Source organism: Anser brachyrhynchus, assembly GCF_964034855.1.
Source record: "Anser brachyrhynchus genome assembly, chromosome: 1".
NCBI lineage: Eukaryota > Metazoa > Chordata > Aves > Anseriformes > Anatidae > Anser > Anser brachyrhynchus.
The window spans coordinates 207,333,594-207,353,503 of record NC_137694.1 but is presented as its reverse complement, the minus strand read 5'-3'; the positions used below and the strand labels follow the sequence as shown (position 1 = coordinate 207,353,503).

The following is a 19,910-nucleotide window of genomic DNA, read 5'->3' as shown; positions in this document are numbered from 1 at the left end:
TGCTTTTTATTGACAAGGCTCAGCACTCATCAGCTGCACCTTGCACTTTTTAGGTTTGACAACACTAACAAGTTTGCATCTTTAAACTAATATTTGCAGATGTGACTAAGAAGCAGTAGGATATAAATCCTATTTCCACTTCTAATATAGATTTACAAATTCATACACAGCACCAAACATGTCTCTTCTGAGTTGCTACTGATTTATTACACAGTTTTCTTTCTTGAATGTACCTTGAAGAGTAGGTAACTGCTTTACAAAGTCATCATAAGTAACAGAAATTTTTGTATGATAGCATTGACTTGGCACTTTGACATTGCCTTTTCAGCAGATTAAACTAATATTTCACCATCATACTTAATCTAGCTTGGATTCCTCATGGATCCCTTTCATAAATGCTTACACATGTAAGAAAATCATTTCACTCCGTTTACAAATAAAAACTCTGCAGATGCATCTAATTTAAAAAAAAAAAAAAAAAAGCATATTTTGGTGGCAAAAGTATTTATGAGCTGGTTATGGTAGCCATTGTATGTTTGTTGTTGTTGTTGTTGTTGTTGTTGATGTTGTTTTGCTTTTTTGACCCCAAACCTTATTTGAAGAACTAATAGATGCTATAGAGAATGGCAGAAGAATTCACTGTGGTTTTAAAGATGAAGGTAGATTCAATGTAAAGTTGCACAGTGAAAAGGCAAGAGACAATGTTCACAAGTAAAGGAAATTTCAAGTAGCTATAAGGAAAAAAAAAAAAAAACTCTTCACAATGTGATTTCACACAGATAAGGTGTGAAATTTCTACCCTTGAAGAGATGTGAAACTCACCTAGACAGGACATTGAAAAACATTACCTTTGAAGTTAGTCATGAGCTGAGTACAGCTTTGGAACAACTGATCTCCTGAAGTTCCTGCCCACCTAAATTTTTGAAATTGGATGACTGGGTTTCACTTTACGCATTCAGGAATTACTTACCCTAAAAATGTATGATTTTGAACTGTTAGCACTGCAGCTGTTCAAAGCATTTACTGAAGGACCATAACTTTAACAAATGAATAGCAAATGTTACTAATACATTGAGATGTAGACTATAATTTGGTGGATGAAAATAAGTTAAAAAAATTATAATAATAAAACAGAAAACTACTTGAATGGTCCAGGATAATAAAACAATACTACAACTGATCATGACTGAAAAAGTAATTCCCTGTTTCTGAAAATTGACCTAAAATACTATAGAAGTCCTAAATCTCCCAACAGAAATACTTTTCAGTCTTCCCTTGTTTTTAAAATATTTTCTGATATTTTAAGTTGAAAACCTATCAGAGATGTATAAAAAAAACAAAATCCTTTATTCTCTTCAGCTGACAAATAGTGAATTGTTGTGGTATCACAGAATGAAAGAATGGCTGAGGTCAGAAGGGACCTCTGGAGATTATATGGTTCAACCCTCTTGTTCAAGCAGGGACACCCAGAACAGGTTGTCCAGGACCATATCCAGGCATCTTTTGAAGATTTCCAAGGAGGGAGATTCCACAACAACTCTGTAAATCTTGTTCTAGTGCTCCATCACCTGCACAGTACAGAAGTGCTTCATGTTTAGGTAGAACCTCTCTTGTTTCATTTTTGTGCCCATTGCTTCTTGTCTCGTCATTTAGTACCGCTGAAAAGAGCCTTGCTTTGTGTTCTTTGCATTATATTGTATTCAGAATTGCTTTGTAGAAATTTATCCCTTTGAAGAAAACACAATCACTAACGCTTCACACAAAATGAGCAGACAAATATTGCAAATTTTTAAAATTCATGGTCCAAGATGAACTTGTCTTAAAGAAGATATACAAAGCTGATGATGTTCACATAGGAACTAAAGGAAAATGAATGTGTTATGATGCTTTCTGACATGATTATAACCAGAAAGTCACTATGTCTTGTTTATGAGCAGTTCTAACAGAATAAAGTGCTCAGAATCATTCTGTTTATCTGAGGTGTTAGTGGGGAAGGAGAGACAGCTCCTGAGAGCAATTCACATCAGAGGTAGAATGAATTGCCCTCCGGAGATGCTTCTCTAACCTCACTAGCTAAGTGCTTACTCCTCACTTTGGATTTCCATGTCAGCTGAGATGAATCCAGGCTTCACTTAACATATAACATGCCCCTTTTTATAGTTCAAGAACTGAAATGTGCAGACCAAACATAAAGCAACTCTACAAATATTAGTGGGATAAAAGCTGAAATGGTTACCTAGTTACATAAGAAAAATATTGACAAAAGCCTTACAATATTACTGAACACAATTACACCATTTAAACTACTTTAGTACAGATGTAACAGAAACTTGTGACACAGTGAGGACTAGAACCTGGACCTGACCCTTTATCTAAAACCATATCTATAGGTTGTACTGGGTCTGGCTGGGATGGAATTAACTTTATCCACAGCAGTCCATATATTGCTGTGCTCTGCACTTTTAACTAGAACAGCATTGGTATCACACTGATGCTTTGTCTGTTTCTGAGCAATACTGGCACAGCATCAGGACTCCCTCTAACCCTCAGAAGCAGCAGGCTGAAGGTGGACCAGAGGTGGGGAGGGGACATCACCAGGGCAGGTAACCTGAACTGACCAAAGAGATATTCCATTCCATATGATGTCCCACTCAAAAAAAAAAAAAAAAAAAAAAAAAAAAAAAAAAAAAAAGTGTGAAAGGGGAAAGGAGAGGAGGAGCTTTTCTTACTAACAGGTCTGTCCTCCCAAACAACCACTACAATTACTTTCTTTTTTTTTTTCCTCTTTCTTTTTCCTTTAATTAATTGGCCTTATCTCAACCCATGGGCTTTTCTTTTTCTTTTTTCTTGTTTTTTTCTTTCCTTTTTCATCATATTTTCTCCCCTTCTCCCTTCCTTTGAGAAAATGCAAGCAGTGTGGTGGAGTTTAGTTGGCCATTAGTGTGAAACCACCATCAGTAACTGTATGGATCAAGGGCTGTTCTGTGATATGGAAGGCAAACCCCACCACACACCTCCTTACTGCATACCTGAACTCTTTTCTCCTACAGATTTCCACCATACTGCCAACTGAGAGCAGACTGTGCTTTGTGATATTCCTCATACTGTGGTGGATGCTGCATGAAAGTGCACAATGAAGCACATGTTGCTGCTCATGTCCTTTCAAGCTTTACAATACAGATGAATATAATCTCCAGTTTAACAGTGAGTGCCTGTATAGAGGTAGTAAAATTGGTATGATGCACAGCCACAAACTTCTCTAAATTATGCTGGATGATATCTGTTGAAAGGTATAATCTCTGACATCTAGGTTTGGACATCTACCTAATCAGAACCTAGATGATTTTCAACTAGATAGCAAGATGTAAGGCTGAGTGTCCTCATGTAAATATTTCACATGAACTTTCTTATTCTGGTTCTGGCAACATTTTCTGTTTTTTTTCTTAAAGTCTTTTGTAAGCTGTTTTCCAAGGGAATAGACCCCTAGTAAAAAGGCACCACAGCTGCACTGGGACCCAGCACCAGCCTATGAAGTGAAGGCAAACACGTTGTAGGTTAGACAGAGGCAGAAACCAAGCCAATAATACTACATTATTTGCTGCTTGATTTGATTTCTGGTCAGCAGTACAATTTCCCCAAAATGAACTGTGACATTTCCTACAGCTGCCTCCTCAGCATATAAAATAGGATCCTGCTAACCTGGGACTGCCACAAGGGAAAATGTTTGCATGCTCTACCTCTGTACACAATGTAAGAAAAAAAATATCCAATTCAACTGTGTGATACAGTTCAATCATAATGATTCCCTTTTCAGAAAACAGAAAGGACAATAAGTTTAAAAATGCATGGCAAGGAGCCATTCTTGTTATCATTCTATAATTTGATATAAACATTATCCATTCTCAATATGAGTTTAAGATTGCAATCTTGTATTGAACAGATGCTAAACTTAATAGAAAAATAGGTTAAAAATGGCATCTTCCTGATGGCATTTCATGCATTTGTTTTAACAGAGCCACCTGTGTTAACTTCCTTTTCACTTTAGTTTATTTTTTTAACATGCACAATTTTTTTCCTTTCATTTGGTTGACTAGTTTCATCAATCCTTTCACTAGAAAGAAAAAAAAAAAAAAAAAAACTCCAAAATACCAATAAAACAATAGAAAATTCTAATAAAAATGCTCCGCAACTGAGGCAATTTCACAGAAGAGGATCTACGACTTTTTTATAGCATGTTGCACCTGTTTTATTTCTGACATTCACTTAATATAAAGAATATTTTTCACAGTAAAGTCTCATAAAGTTGCATGCAAATAGTTTGTCAAGGATCAATGAGCAAGCTGATTTGATGGTCTCTCCTTATATAGCACTTTCAGATTTTTTGAATCAACATCTTGTGATGACAGTGCTAAAGGTTGCCTCAAGTTATAAGTGTAAGAAGAGCTTAAAATAACTATATTTGTACCCTAGTATAGTAAGATATTCTATTGTATATTCAATCGGAGAGGCGTCTCGTTGAATACCTTCGCAGTATCTCATTTATATTAATTATTTATTTTGCTTTATTATTATTATTTTTGTTTCATCAAAATAATGAGAGAACTACTTGATGATCTATATTTTACTTTTCGTTACATCAACAGGCAACAAAACACAGTAAAAACATAGTTAAAAATGGCTAAATTCCTCAGTGCTAACTCCAGTACAAGATTTCTATTAGAGATAATAGGAAGAGCTTCAAAATAGTAAATAAATTAAAACTCAGCAAACTGTTAACTTTAAAACACAATGACTTTGATGGAAGACAATCTGGTCCTGAAAAACATCCTGATACCTCAACAATATCTCTAAAACCTATCAAGTTTGAAATTCTGTGTGTGTATTTTAACTCTGACACCACATATATTTCTGCCAAGATAGTGTATGAGTTTTAGGAATGACAGATGAACTGCGCTGCTGAGAGAAGTTATGCAACCTCATTTCCAACACAATCAGAGATGTGTACAATTGACCTAAAACCTAAGTATTTTGCAAAGGAAGAAGGTAAAAGACAATCCATTTTGTTCAAGTGTGGATGCTCATTTGCAAGGGCAAACTTGCTTCTGAAGCCATGATTGAATGTTATGCTGGTATTACAATGAATTGAATTAATTTTAGAATTAAATTGGATTTTGTGGTGTTACTAAATAAACAATCCAAGAAAAACAAACATTCAAACACAACAAGTTGAAAATATTAAACTGTAATGATTTAAGACAAAAATGACTTACCAATCCATCAGTAGTATTTTAATGCCAGTTTTCTTAACAGCAGTTGGAGCCTGGGGAAAGAGGAAGCAAAGAGAATTTTCTCAGTTGCTCTACACAGCAAGGTAGGAGTTAGAGGAAAGTTCCAGTGAATCAGATGCCTCAGGTGAGTGGAGTCACCTCACACACATCAGTACTGCTTCCCTAGTCCTCTGTGATGACATGGATTTACAGCAGAAGGGAATATGCTCACAGGTTTTAATGCAGATAACCATGTTTTTGCAGTCTTATCTTAACAATACCTATCTATAAAATGAATAAACTATGTGTTTTATAAACTGTTATGAAACTACCAAACTACACAAAATTAGATTTCTTAAATTTCTGTGGCATATTATAACAGTTAAGCAATTTCCTATAATCATAGGATATGTGGGGTAAGTCAGGCATCCTGATTTAAGTTCTGTTCTTCGTCAAGGACTTGATTGTATGTCACTTGTTTCTATTTAACAGATGAATTCAACAAAAGATATTAAACACAGTTAAAATCTTATAGTCTTGTTTAGTAACAAATGGGACTACCATAAAAATAAAGGCCCCTTGACTTTGTACCTTGATGCCATACACTGAAACACACTAACATGTAAAGAGAGAAATTCACATACATACATGTATACATACATATATGTATTAATTTATCACAGTATCACAGTATCACAGATTTCTAGGTTGGAAGAGACCTCAAGATCATCGAGTCCAACCTCCGACCTAACACTAAGTACTCCACTAAACCATATCGCTAAGCTCTACATCTAAACGTCTTTTAAAGACCTCCAGGGATGGTGACTCCACCACCTCCCTGGGCAGCCCGTTCCAATGCTTAATAACCCTTTTGGTAAAGAAGTACTTCCTAACATCCAACCTAAAACTCCCCTGTCGCAACTTTCGCCCATTCTCCCTCGTCCTGTCACCAGGCACGTAGGAGAACAGACCAACCCCCACCTCTTTACAGCCTCCTTTAAGGTAACTGTAGAGAGCGATAAGGTCGCCCCTGAGCCTCCTCTTCTCCAGGCTGAACAACCCCAGATCCCTCAGCCGCTCCTCGTAAGACTTGTTCTCCAGACCCCTCACCAGCCTCATCGCCCTTCTCTGGACTCGCTCGAGCACGTCCATGTCCTTCCTGTAGCGAGGGGCCCAAAACTGAACACAGTACTCAAGGTGCGGCCTCACCAGAGCCGAGTACAGGGGCACAATCACTTCCCTAGACCTGCTGGCCACACTGCTTCTTATGCAGGCCAGGATGCTGTTGGCCTTCTTGGCCACCTGAGCACACTGCTGGCTCATATTCAGCCAACTATCAACCAATACTCCCAGGTCCCACTCGGCCAGGCAGCTTTCCAGCCACTCATCTCCCAGCCTGTAGCACTGCTTGGGGTTGTTGTGCCCCAGGTGCAGGACCCGGCACTTGGCCTTGTTGAACTTCATGCAGTTGACCTCAGCCCATCGCTCCAGCCTATCCAGATTCTCCTGCAGAGCTTTCCTGCCCTCAAGCAGATCGACACACGCACTTAGCTTGGTGTCATCTGCAAACTTACTGAGGGTGCACTGGACGCCCTCATCCAGATCATCGATAAAGATATTAAAGAGAACTGGCCCCAGTACCGAGCCCTGGGGGACACCACTAGTGACCAGCCTCCAACTGGATTTGGCTCCATTCACCACAACTCTCTGGGCCCGGCTATCCAGCCAGTTTCTAACCCAGCGAAGTGTACGCCAGTCCAAGCCCCGAGCAGCCAGTTTCTTGAGGAGAATGTTGTGGGGAACGGTGTCAAAAGCCTTACTGAGGTCAAGGTAGACCACGTCCACAGCCTTTCCCTCATCCACCAAGCGCGTCACTTGGTCATAGAAGGAGATCAGGTTCGTCAAGCAGGACCTGCCTTTCATAAACCCATGCTGACTGGGCCTGATCGCCTGCTTGCCCTGCAAGGGCCGTGTGATGACCCTCAAGATAATCTGCTCCATAATACATCCATAATACATACATAATTTATGTATGCATTCATTTAAGTACAGTTATATATATATTCTTATATAAATATACATTAGCCAATATGAAGTGTTACTCTGAAAAAAGTAAAAAACGCAACTTCTGACTTATAGCTTAATTTAATATTTGAAAGTTTGTTGAAAACAGACCATTGGAGTAGAAATGTTTCAGCTCTTTTTTGAAGTTTCAACTCAGAAACTAATTACAAAAATTAAATCAACTCAGGGATTAAAGAACAAAGTCATTAAACTGACACAAAAGTAAATAATAAAATTCTCACTGACTTTAGCAAATGAAGATGTAGGTCCTGTTTTTAGGAATAAAAAGTTTAGGAACAAAAAGTATTTATTTAAGTTGTATGTTCTTCAGGGAAAAAAAAAATATATATATATATTTCTTCTGTAGATAGAATTTTGTCAGAATCAAGGTTTCAAGATATTTTAAACAAATAATGTACTGTATTCAGTGATTACAAAACATGAAAATTAAATGTTTAGCCCTCCTCTGGAATAATTCAGTTCTGACCAAAAAAATAAGAGGTATCTATAGTAGGAGATCAAGATTCCTGTCTCGTAGGATATTTGCAAACTTAATGAGTCTAATCTCCTAGTCCCATCTCCATAGGCATCATTCAGCTCTCCACAAAGCAGTTGTGGGTCTGGCAATTCTCTTTATTAGAAAATGAATTATAATACTAATAAAAATAAAATTCCAAGAAGTTGGTGCGAATTACTGTATTAGACACAGTGCACAGGCATCCCGGAGAGAATCAAGCTGTTGCTTTATTTTCTCAGAAGATCTTCTATTCATAAACTGATTGATTTAACAAAAATTGATGGGTCAGATAAGAAATCACAGCTAAAGTCAACATAGCTTTAGGCTGTACTAAAATATGTGTTAACTGAAAAAAAAATATTAATGAGGCCAATGCAGATTCAAAATGTTATCAGACTAAAATGCCTATTATTTGTAAATGCAATGGTTAAATAAGCTTCTTCAAATACATTATTTCAGAGTATAAAGGCTGTTAAATGAGAAGATGAAATGTTGGGTGAGGGGATAGGGGGGAGGAGGTTAAGCAGCTGTCACTAATACCATTTTAGAACTTTAAACAGTGGCAACAGTAAAATATGACACTCCACACAATGTAATCTCAACTCTGTTTTCCTTTAATACCACTCAGGCCTGTACTCTGTGTAGAGAGGCTTAATACCTTATCTGAAGAAATCCCACTCAGTCTTCTTCAGAAGCAGATAATGACAGGAAATATCCCTAACAGCATTAGTCATTCACAAACACTGGTACGCACTGTGGGATTTTTTTTTTATTATTTTTATTTTTTTTTGAACATCATTTTATGCTTCTCTGGTTCAGAACTTTGACGAATTAGATTGCATTTCTGGTAGGAGGCTCTATGGGATAAGAATGTCAAATAAATATCTACTTCAGTTGCATGTTTTCAAGCTTTTTACAAATTCTTTCCTTCAAATGAGTTGATCACATCATAAAAACAGAGAGAGAAACATAACAAAATTCATGTAAATAAGATTTTTCCTGGTTATTTACCAACCTAAGTGCTAAACTTTGATTAATTGTTACTAGTGATGGCTTATTCTAATCAGGATCAGAAACACTATATTTAAAGACATAAGTTTGAGGAGGTTTTTATGTTGCTGTTTGTTTTATTCCTACTATGCATTATTTCACAATTTCAAAACCTACTCTGAAGCTGCATTATGAGATGGTTGCAGATGTGGGTCGTTATCACTCAATTTCTCTTCAACTCACACTGAGCAATTCTCTCCATTTTTACTCCTGACAAATAGTTATTTACAAAAAACAAACAAACAAACAAAAAACTTATTTTCAACATGGCAAACCACACACTGAAACTATTGGGGTAAGAGTAGTACCAAGCAGATGAAAGAGCCATCTAATGCAACAGAACAGATATGAATGGAGTCATGAAAGGCAGCAAGAGAGAACTTGCACAAAAATTAAGAAAAATAAATGTTATCGATGGACAGTCTGTATATGTCGTGGAATGTTTCCCAAGAGGCAGCTGACCATACACATGGAATTTTATGAAAGTAGGGCATAAAATATAAATATAAAACTTCAATATGAAGTTTTATAGAACAATATTGTTCATCCAGGATTGGGCAGAGTGTACCCTCAACAAGCTGGCAGACATGATATTGGGGTGAGTGGCTGGTACATCAGAGTGTCATGCTGCCATCCAGAGGGACCTTGCCAGTCACCTCATGTAGTTCAACAAGGAGAAGAGCAAAGTCCTGCACCTGGGCTTTGCTCCAGGCATCAGGATGTGCTGGGGGCTGCCAGGAAAACAGCTTTGCAGAAAAGGGCCTTGGATTCCTGGTGGACTCCAAGTTGAACATGAACCAGCAGCATGCCTTTGCCACAAAGACCCATTGTAATAATAAGGAAAGAGCAGGTTGGCTGAAGTGAACACACTTGAGAATAATAAATCACAGAGAAGGGTATTTTCAGCAATTCTGTCATGTGCTTTTCTGTCTGGAAAAGCAGGAGTATAATAACACCAGCCCCAGATCTTGCAACAGTCATACAGCAATGCTAGTTCCACTTCCAAAGCAGTATTCTTGCATTAACAGCACCCCGACTCAAGTTTGTTAGCCACGCATAGGAAACATTAAAAATGATAAATAAAGGATTATAATGTTATAATATACTGCATTTCATGCAATCTTGAATCAGCCTCTTTGTGCATGCACATTATGAAAATCATTAATTACTCTACCTGAGATTCATTCAGCTCACAGAATAAGCGAGGATAAGGAAATACAATTACTTTTATACTGGCATTTTTTTCTGCATGAACTAATTGTTGATGTTTTCTGAACATTCCACTAGCATATTGTGATGCAGACAGAAGAATGCATGATCTGTTTTCTTATTCTGAAATTGCAAGAAACTTTGGTGATGGTGGAAAATTCATTTGCTTCTTAAGCAATGTAATCCAGAGTTTATCCACTTGCATTTGGAAGACCACAAGGCTGAGGTTCATTTAACCTACCTTTAGTCACATAAAAATTAGGCTGTTAGTATAAACCAGGCTTCTAATTTCTTTGTATAAGCTATGGAGAGACACAACCACTTCCAGAGAACAATTCATCCAACCTTAGAACAGATGACTATGATAAATGAAGCAGTATCTGAACATTCCTGTTTCATTTAACTGACCTGATGACTGACTTAGACAAGACCTTTAACATTTACATGATTAATAAGACATGATTGATTCTACCTCAAAATACATGGATCTCTTTCTCCTTCCATGTTCTACCATGTGTTCACAAGGGAGCATTTAGTGCCCCTGTGAGAATAAATAGCAGGTATTTACATAAGAATGGAGCAACAGATATTCTCATAAAAGCATGTAGGAAAAGTGAGGAGGTCCTGGTCCATTTGCCAGCAAGGTACATGGCTATTCTGCTATAGCAGTTATTTGGTGTTAAAATTAAGACTAAATAATCATGTCCACTGAACAAATTATCTAATTATTACTAATCAGACAGCCAATGATCCTGATGTAAGCCTGTTGTAGGCTCTGCATGCTATAGAATAACACATATGTAAAACTAAAATACAAATGTTTCAATGCATAATTAGTAAAAGGAGGATTTCTGCATATTACTTCTAATATACGTAAGTAATTGGCAGCCCATTACTAGCTAATTAGGAGTAAAGATAAACTGCTTAACAAAAATAAACCTCAGATTTCAGAGGGGAAAAGAAAAATAAAATGTGTCAAGCTAGGAATTTTAGTGAAATCTCAGTCAGTTTCTGAAGACACAGGTCAAAAAAATGCATGGATTGTATCAGACTATTCTTGCATAACCAGTCTCCTGCCACTAAACTGCTTCACAGGGTGCTGGAGCTGGCAATTGTGGCCATGCCACCACCCAGCAGCCATCAGGAGAGACCAATCCTGCAAGAGGATGAAACTTCCAACATTTTGCCACAGCCAAACATGTAATGCTTCATCATGACTGTTTTTGACAAAATTTTCCCTGAGAAAAGCAAAAGCTATTTGTTAGAAGTTTGAGATCCATATACTGGCAATAACCAATGTGGCATTAGAAGAACCTTGACATTAAGTCACCATTTATAAGTTATGCAGCTGTGAATAACTTTGTTCTTTGTTTTTCTTCTAATTTGTTCTTCAAATTATAAGAGTGATCTAGAAATAATCCCAACCTAAAAGACATCAGAGAAGGAACTGATGTTCTGAAGTATGTTATGTGCCTTTACTAATAGAGGAGTAACATCTTTTCAGTTGAGGGTGTTGAAGACTACAGCAAGAATGAAGAAATGTGAAATGAAAATCATTTGTCCACAGCAGATATACTTCTGATTAGTCCCTGTAAACTGGTAAGGAGTAGCTTATGTAAACAACAAAGCAAAGGTAAAAAGCGAGCTAACATAGATCCTGACCTACCATCGAGGAAGAGCACAAATCAAAGGACACAAAAATTTAGACTTTTCTTAAGTCAACATGTCATATCTGGTCAAATTTCACTTATAGCTCTAACTATGTGTTGGTACAAAAATATTTAGAGGGATGTATCTCCAAGGAGGATTCCCTTCCCCCTCTTCTCTGAACCAGAGAATGGAAGGAACTCATCCCCCCACCAGCAGGGCTGATAATGGGGTGGCAGCATCCCCTGGCTGATGTGGAGCAGATGTAACAGCCACTTCTGCAATGTGCTGCGACACGTACAGTGGGATTTATCTCACTTAGCTTCAGGTGTCCTCAGTGCAGACACCTGCATTTGAGATAATCACCTGGGCCCCCATCAGAGTTAGTGGAGAGAAACAGGCACATTCAGAGCTTGACTCCCTTAAATAGATGTTTTTCACCTTGGACTTACACAAATCTGTCCCCACTTTTGTTACTAATCTCTCCACCATGATTTCCAGTCTAGATGAGCAGCTGCATTTCCTGCAAGGTAGTGAACACAAATAGATGTGGACTCACAGAAGCTTGTTACTGTCTTATATTTAATTATTTTTTACTACCAAAAAAAAAAAAAAAAGCTTATTTTTGTTATCCTTAGAAACATTTACAGATTTCCTTTATGCAACCCTTATTTTCAGAAATCGACTATGAACCCACAGAAAGAACTCTATTCTATTTTCATGACAGCCTCTTCATCAAAAATAAGTCTAAACAAAAAAAAAAAATTTAAGGACTTAAAATGAAGCTTCACATTGATTATTTTTTTTTCCTTTTTGTTGTTATTTCATTACACCTTTAATGCCTTCATGAACAAAATCTGGTTTCGTGTCTTGAAGCAGTGATACGATCTTGCCAGTGGAAGTGTTGCTTGCACCTTTTTCCCTTCCTTTTCACAGGCGTTCAAGGAAAAGATACAAATAGCTTGGAAAGAAAATGTTTACACGGCAGTAAGGCCTGGTTAATGTAGATTTTTCTCAGTTACATTAATTCTCCAACCTGGGGATTTCTAGAGGTTGCTTCTTACAATGATATAAACTTTTAAACAGATGTTTTGCTGCTCCTAATTTTTCTTTTCTTTTTTTTTTTTTTTTTAACATGTTTTGAGATACATGTCTAATTTGTTTTTTATTTTTTGTTTCTCACATAGACTTGTGCTGGATATGTGATGTCCTTGTATTCCACAGGAAGGTAACTCACCATGGGGTCCCAAAGATTCCAAGTTTGCCTGACCCTGGAAGCACTCCTGCACTCCTTTCTGGAACCTGCTTATTTTATCATGACAAATAGAAAATAATTGGTCTTTTTTGATCTTTTCTCCACACCATGAAATAAACATATCATTTTTTTTCCTTTTGTAAGAGGATTATTTACTGTTATTGGCCTAATCCTCCTTCTCTTCATTATCATCATGGTAGCTGGAGGTTTTTTGCTGAAATGTCCGTGCATAATCAGTTTACAGCTAGAAGATAAAAGAAAAAAAATCTCACCCTGAATACTTTACAGTCTTCTAAGACTGTAGAGAGCAGGGGAGGAATGGGAAGGAACAGGAGGTCTGAGGCATGTTTTGACTGCAGATGCACTATACTATAGGAGGACGTGAGCTTGCTTTAAACACGCTGTATCAGGTACCAGAGCACTCTGGCCACAAGCACCCAAAGGAGGCTATGGGTTAATTTTCCCTCTTGAGAAGCAAAGCAAATTAGTCCATGTGCTGCTCACTGCTTCCTTGGCTCAACTGTTTCCAGTACGTGAGCCGGGGACTGTTATTGATGTGCAGCACTGCGATGCCAACCAAGCTCAGTGCCAACAGAAAATTACATATATCCTAGAACAGCTGGGAACAAAGCCGAATGCTGCAGCCTGCTTCCTTAGTGGGAACAGTGTGCAAGAAGTCATGGATGCCATCACGCTGCAGGGATCTGAAGAATAAATGAAATCAGTCTGTTAAAGAAATTCCTTCATCGTAAGGGGTCTCTAAGGACTGACCACGCACAGAGCTCCATGCAGCTCCCGCGTTACAGTGTCTGAGTCAGGACAGCAAGTGCTTTCAGCAAGAAAAGCACAGGTGTATTGCGAATTTATGATAAAGGTACCATCTGCCAAACAGCTGTTTGAAGCTGAAAAAGTTGTGAGAACGCCAGGCAGCTTTTGCCAATCTTTAGTGCTACAGTTTTAAGAATTATTTTAAAGAGTCTTTCGGCAGCTCCATGACCACTCTGAGCTGTTGCTTTCTCTTTAGCTTCAATTGATAAGCCTCCCCATTACCTCTGGATCTTCAGTTATTACTTTTTGGTTAACAAAGAGAAATTATATTAAAAAAAAAAAAATTATTTTCTATGTAAAGGTTAAAGCCAGTTTTGAATGCTTAAAATGTAAGCTATGAAATATGTTCAAAACCACTGATTAGCTGTCCTCGCTCAGGAAAGGCCCCTACTTTATCAATGTGAAAGCATAATAATGTATCTACTTCATATCCTGTCTTTCTAGGAAATATTTAAACAATAAATGACTGTACTAGAGGATTCACAAATTTTAAGGCTGAAAGGAACCATTAAACCTTGCCATCAAAATCCCAGTTTCACCCAGTGCCCCATGACTTGCATTTAACCAAATTATACCAGAAAGACACCCATTCTTGATTTAAAAACTGAGAGAAATTATCACCTATCTTGATGTGTTTAGTTTCTAGTGCCTTCTGTGAGTTACATGAAAATGTATACAACTTAATTCTAATTCTACCTTGCCCAGTTTCATCTCTCCATTGTTTCCTTTTGTGTATCTCAACTACTCTGTACTACCACTAGAACAAAACTTTGGTGTAAAGAGTGTAAGTAACTTTACTGTCCTCAGTTTCATAAACGTAACAAAAATGGGACTACAGAAAGGTTGATGATTTTCCTATTTAATATTTAGAGTTATTTGGGGGAGTATTTTTTCAGTTATTCAAAATTTCTCTTTTATAATTCTACTATTGAGAATATGAAAACTTCTGATAGCAGCAGTTCCTGTAGAAAAGAAACACGAAGGAGAATTCTTATGAGATTCCTAAAGCATTACAAGCAGAAAGAGTGGGAAAGCTTTCTTATCTCTTTGTACTCACTATTATATCCTTCCATTCAGGTTTAGGTTAAAAAAAAAAGAAAATAAAAAGCCTTTAAAATAATCTTTTATGTAAAGTCAATAGCTTATATTCTGATATTCTGATAATATTAATGTATTTACTTATTGATTATTCACAGTATTCATGCACAGAGTCCAGGGATCACATTTGAGAACCGCAATACACTGTGTTTCATTTTCTGTCACAGATGCTTCTCTCACTGAAGAGCCTTTATCTAGATATGCAAGACAAAACTCAGAGAGAGCTGCATTATCTACATTTTGCAAGAATGGACAATGAGGGAATTAAGAGACTCGCCAGCCTTCACAATGAAACAGAGCAAGTTACCTTTTGTATTATTATTATTATGCTGCCCCATGGCTGTAGTGTTTGAGCACTTTACAATCTTCAGGTATGTTTATCTTAGTCCCTATGCTCAGTAGGGATGTCCACAATTTAATGGAGAGAACAAAAGTGAGAGAGCCAGAAAGTCAGGACCAGCTGTCTGAACAAGAATCTGCTTCACAAGATATGAATTTTTGGTAAATTTCTATAGTGACCTTAAAAAGAATATGTTGCTGAGCTGCTCTGGAGCATTACCTATTACTGTATGCAATACACCTCACAAGACGAACAAATATTTTCTTCATTTGCTTTGCATTACACCCCCTATTAAAAACTGGCAGTAGTATTACTCACGAGTATTTTTTCAGTTTCTTCATTTGTAGCTAAATTCATAAATCTTAGTAACTATAAATGTATCTCAAGGTCAGAGTTACTACAATAACCCATTCATTTTGTTTTCCTTTCACTAAATCCATTATCTGAACAAATCATTAGGTGACCTTTTTAGTTACAGCAATTCAATAAAACTTACATTAGATGGAGTTTCAGGAACATTAGTCTAATGTGCTTTAAAAGATCACCTTCTCTGAGCGATATAATAAGTTTGTGTGAAAAGCATAAAGCATGTAATATGTAATAAAATCTGGCCTTTAATGAACCATCTAGAAAAAACTGACTTGTGTTATAATTCAACAGAAAACCTCCCTTAATTAATGGATAAAGAAGCCAACATAAGTTGCTGAATGTTACTTTTGATTATAGATTCAGCTTGTTTTTCTTTTTTAATTGTATGCTCCTGATTTGCTGCTCAAGAAATTACAGCTTAAATGACCTTGGGTACAGGAGTAATATGCTTTGAAAAGCAATACTTAGAGCTAATTAAAAGGGCTCTCTGATTACCAGTTAAAACCAACTGCACTGGTGCACAATTTTCCAAAGTGGTCATCAGGATTCTAAATTTAATAAACTTACTTAGATGTTTGATAGACGCAGACTTTCTTCAACAGATACAAGACTAGGAAATACATTGTGGCCAAGCAGGTAAACAATAAATAACACTTAGCTACAGCTATTAGGTAGGAAATTTGTATCAGGGAAGATTACACAGGCTCACAAAAATCCATGATTTCCATTAAGAATACAGAATATTACATCTGAATCTCCTTGCAGCTAAACCAGGAATAATCAATTAAAAACCAGCCAGGATTATCTACATCTCATGCTTTCAGATTTCTGGCAAGCAGAAAGCCAGTTTAACTTTCTTTTTTAGTCAGTCCAGAGATTTCTGTATGCAGAAAGAGCAACAATAGTCACTTGCTACCAGTCCAGCGCCAGCCATCAGTCATTTCCCCTGCAGATATGCACACGAGAACACGAGCCAATTTGAGTAAAGGTCAGGACACATCAAAATATTGAACAAAGTTCCCATTGCTGAAGCACAGTAGTAGGGTTTATAAAGCAGACTTGTATTCATTCCGTGTGTGTGCATTTCATTTAGCTCCATATTTTCTAAGTAGCTGGGTGCCCATAAATCTTTCAGGACCTTCTCTTGGTTCCTCAGCCACAGAGGAGGGACAGTAATTATTTCTTTTTCTCACTCACTATGCCTATGACTCATCTGTGATAAACACTGTGAAAATAAGTACAAAATTTCAGGATATACTAAGGATTTATTTCATAATTTACAAACAATAAACAATCTGTAATTTCAACACAAAAATTCCAATTCAACAATAAATAGATGATATGTAAAGAAATAGACCAAATACGACTACTAAATACTAAAGTTAATTTTCAATTTGAACTTTTAGTTAATAGAATTGTTCAACCACACAACAAATGTAAGTACACCATGGGGGTATATTACTTCCAACAATAACCACTTGTTTGTTTCCTTGTTGTTGTTGTTGTTTGGTTGGTTGGTTGGTTTGGTTTGGTTTGGTTTTCACAGAATCACAGAATCACAGAATTCTAGAGGTTGGAAGGGCCCTCAAGAGATCTTCGGGTCCAACCCCCCTGCCAAAGCAGGTTCCCTATAGCAGGTTGCCTAGGTAGAAGTCCAGATGGGAAAAATTTTTGTGGAACAAAATGATGTAATTGGATGTGATGAAGCTAATTACATCATTTACTTTTTTTTTTTTTTTTCACTCTAACCTAATCCATAGGCCACTCCCAAACTACCAAACTGTACATTTAAACAGCAGTGTTATATCCCTTTGCATACTCTATCAATAACTTCACAGTATTATGAGTTTTTTTTTTTCTATACCAGATTATTTTGTAAACCTTAATAATCAGAAGAGCATGGACTTTTCTTATGCATGAGCTTGATGGACCAAATCAAAGAATTGGTCAGTTAATTTTCCAATCCGTTACACTAGTCAGTAGTAATGAGTTATATATGTGTATATATATATATATATATGTATAAGGGGGCACCTCTGGTTTTAGTTAGGAATCTTATTCATAATCTCATATTTCCCTGAGAAGCTTCTGATGCATGTTTTTTTGGATGCAATTTAACAGCATTTTTTCCTTCTAGAAGTAGTGCTTTTCATGAAGGTTTATTTGTTATTATCAAACAAATTATTGAAATATGTTAAATGACCTGTTAATTTTACCTTGCTGTTCTGTGTAATTTAGGAGATTTAAATAATTGATTATTAAACATCTGCTTAAAATATGCTACATTACATGTTGATAGAGATCAGCCTGTGAAGTATTTCACTTCAAACGGTTATTTTCCTTGGGTGAAGAATTAGCGATCCACCTATGTGGCAGAAAAAGCATTTATAAGATTAATTTCCAGTATCTTATTATTTAAGCTTTCCAGTATCTTATTATCTGTTTTTCATTAACGCCTAAAATATTCCTACAATTTAATATCTATCTCTTTTAACTCATTAGAGAATTAATACCTCATCTTAAAAAGATATTTTTTTTTACTCTTCTTGTTCCTAATAATAGCATTTTAAATTAGAAAAATAATGGCCTCATTTTACTATTTTCTAAGTCAACCATTTTTCCCTTGCTAGATAAATTCTTTAAAATTATTAATTTGTGCAGACAACAATAATGAAAAGCTGTACCATTTTAATTATATTTATTTTCCCTAGGCAACTAGGCAGTTAATTGTTTAAATTACTAAGTTAAAAAGCAATGTTAAGTAACAGGAATGCCAGCATTGCCAATGACTTCAATGGGAGCAGTACTGAGTTCATAATTGGCTCTTTAATTGCAAAACTCACTCACAAGGCCTATGAGCTTTTTAAATTCCACTTAAGTCTTTAAGAGTGTTTAATGGGCCTTATGCATTGTACAGGCTTTGAGGTGGCTTTCCAAATTTCCGCCACAGAAAGTATATTTGATGCATTTTTTTTTTTTTAATGTTGCTTTTCATGGAATATATATTCTCTGGCTATATTTCTGAAAGATGGGAAACACTGCATTCACAAGTGCTGCAACATATTGAAGATTGGTGATGTCAGTTGATTAGTTGTGCAAATAGCTTTCCAGTTTTCCTGATGATGAGACAAAATACAATATGACACATGTTTTTATTCTATAACACTTTTTTATTTTTTTATTTTTTTGGTATGATCTTACCCCACATTCTACCAGCAGACTCATCTTATATCCAGCAGACACCTGTACTGGGTCAGGCTGGGATGTTAACTTTCCCTGCAGCAGCCCATACAGTGCTGCGCTCTGCACTTGTAGCTAGAACAGCAGTGGTATCACACTAGTGCTGTGTCTGCTGCTGAGCAGTGCTGGCACAGCATCAGGACTCTCTCTAACCCTCCTAGGGGGTGGGCAAAAATGTGAGAAAAGAAACATCATCAGGGCAGCTGACCTAAACCAACCAAAGGGATATTCCATACCATATGATGTCACACTCAGCAAGAAAAGGTGGAAAAAGGAAGAAGAGGGGAGGGGTGGGCTCTCGTTGTGAAAACGTCTGTCCTCCTCCCAAACACCGGCTACGTTCATTGAGGCCCTGCTTCAAGGACGTTGTCAAGCATCGCTCATTTGTGGGAAGAAGAGAGTAATTTCTTTCCTCTGCACTTCCACATAGCCTTTACTTGTTTTGTTTAGTTTTCCCTTTCCCCCTCCCTTTTCCCCTTTCACCCTTTCTTTTTTTTCCCTTTAGTTAAATTGTTAATTGTTTAGTTAAATTGTTCAGTTAAATTGTTTAATTAATAATAATCTTTCCTTAATAATTATTTCTTTTTTCCTTTAATTAAATCATCCTTATCTCAACCCATGAGTTGTTCTTTCCTTTACTTCTTCCCCTCCTCATTTAAGGAGGGGGAGTGAGAGAGCGGTTGTGGTGTTCAGCTGCCTAGCACGATAAAACCACCACAACACTATGAAAAGCTTCTTTAATGATAATATTCAACACTTTTAAAGATAAGTCCAGTGGTACTTGTGCATTTATGTTTTTTGCTAACTTGTACTTAAGACTGAGTTGCCATTTGACTTAGAAATTAAGGTATTTTGGGTTCTGTGCAACCACGTAGTATTTCTTTGCCGAGTTCCTGGAGGCAATGTTAAGGCACATGCAGGATAAGGAGGTGACCTGGGACAGCCAGCATGGCTTCACCAAAGGCGAATTGTGCCTGACCGATCTGGTGGCCTTCTGTGATGGAGTGACTGCATCAGTTGACAAGG

At 36.9% G+C, this 19,910-nt stretch overlaps 1 protein-coding gene across 3 annotated transcripts in view; it reads right to left on the bottom strand.

Annotated features, from left to right (window-relative positions):
- TENM4 (teneurin transmembrane protein 4) overlaps window positions 1–19,910 on the bottom strand; it is a 1,681,110-nt gene that overhangs the window by 1,443,892 nt on the left and 217,308 nt on the right. For all 3 annotated transcript variants that reach the window (XM_080576311.1, XM_080576312.1, XM_080576313.1), the window contains exon 2: window positions 5,271–5,320. The gene's annotated coding sequence lies outside the window, so the exon portion shown is untranslated. The remainder of the gene's footprint in view (window positions 1–5,270; window positions 5,321–19,910) is intronic.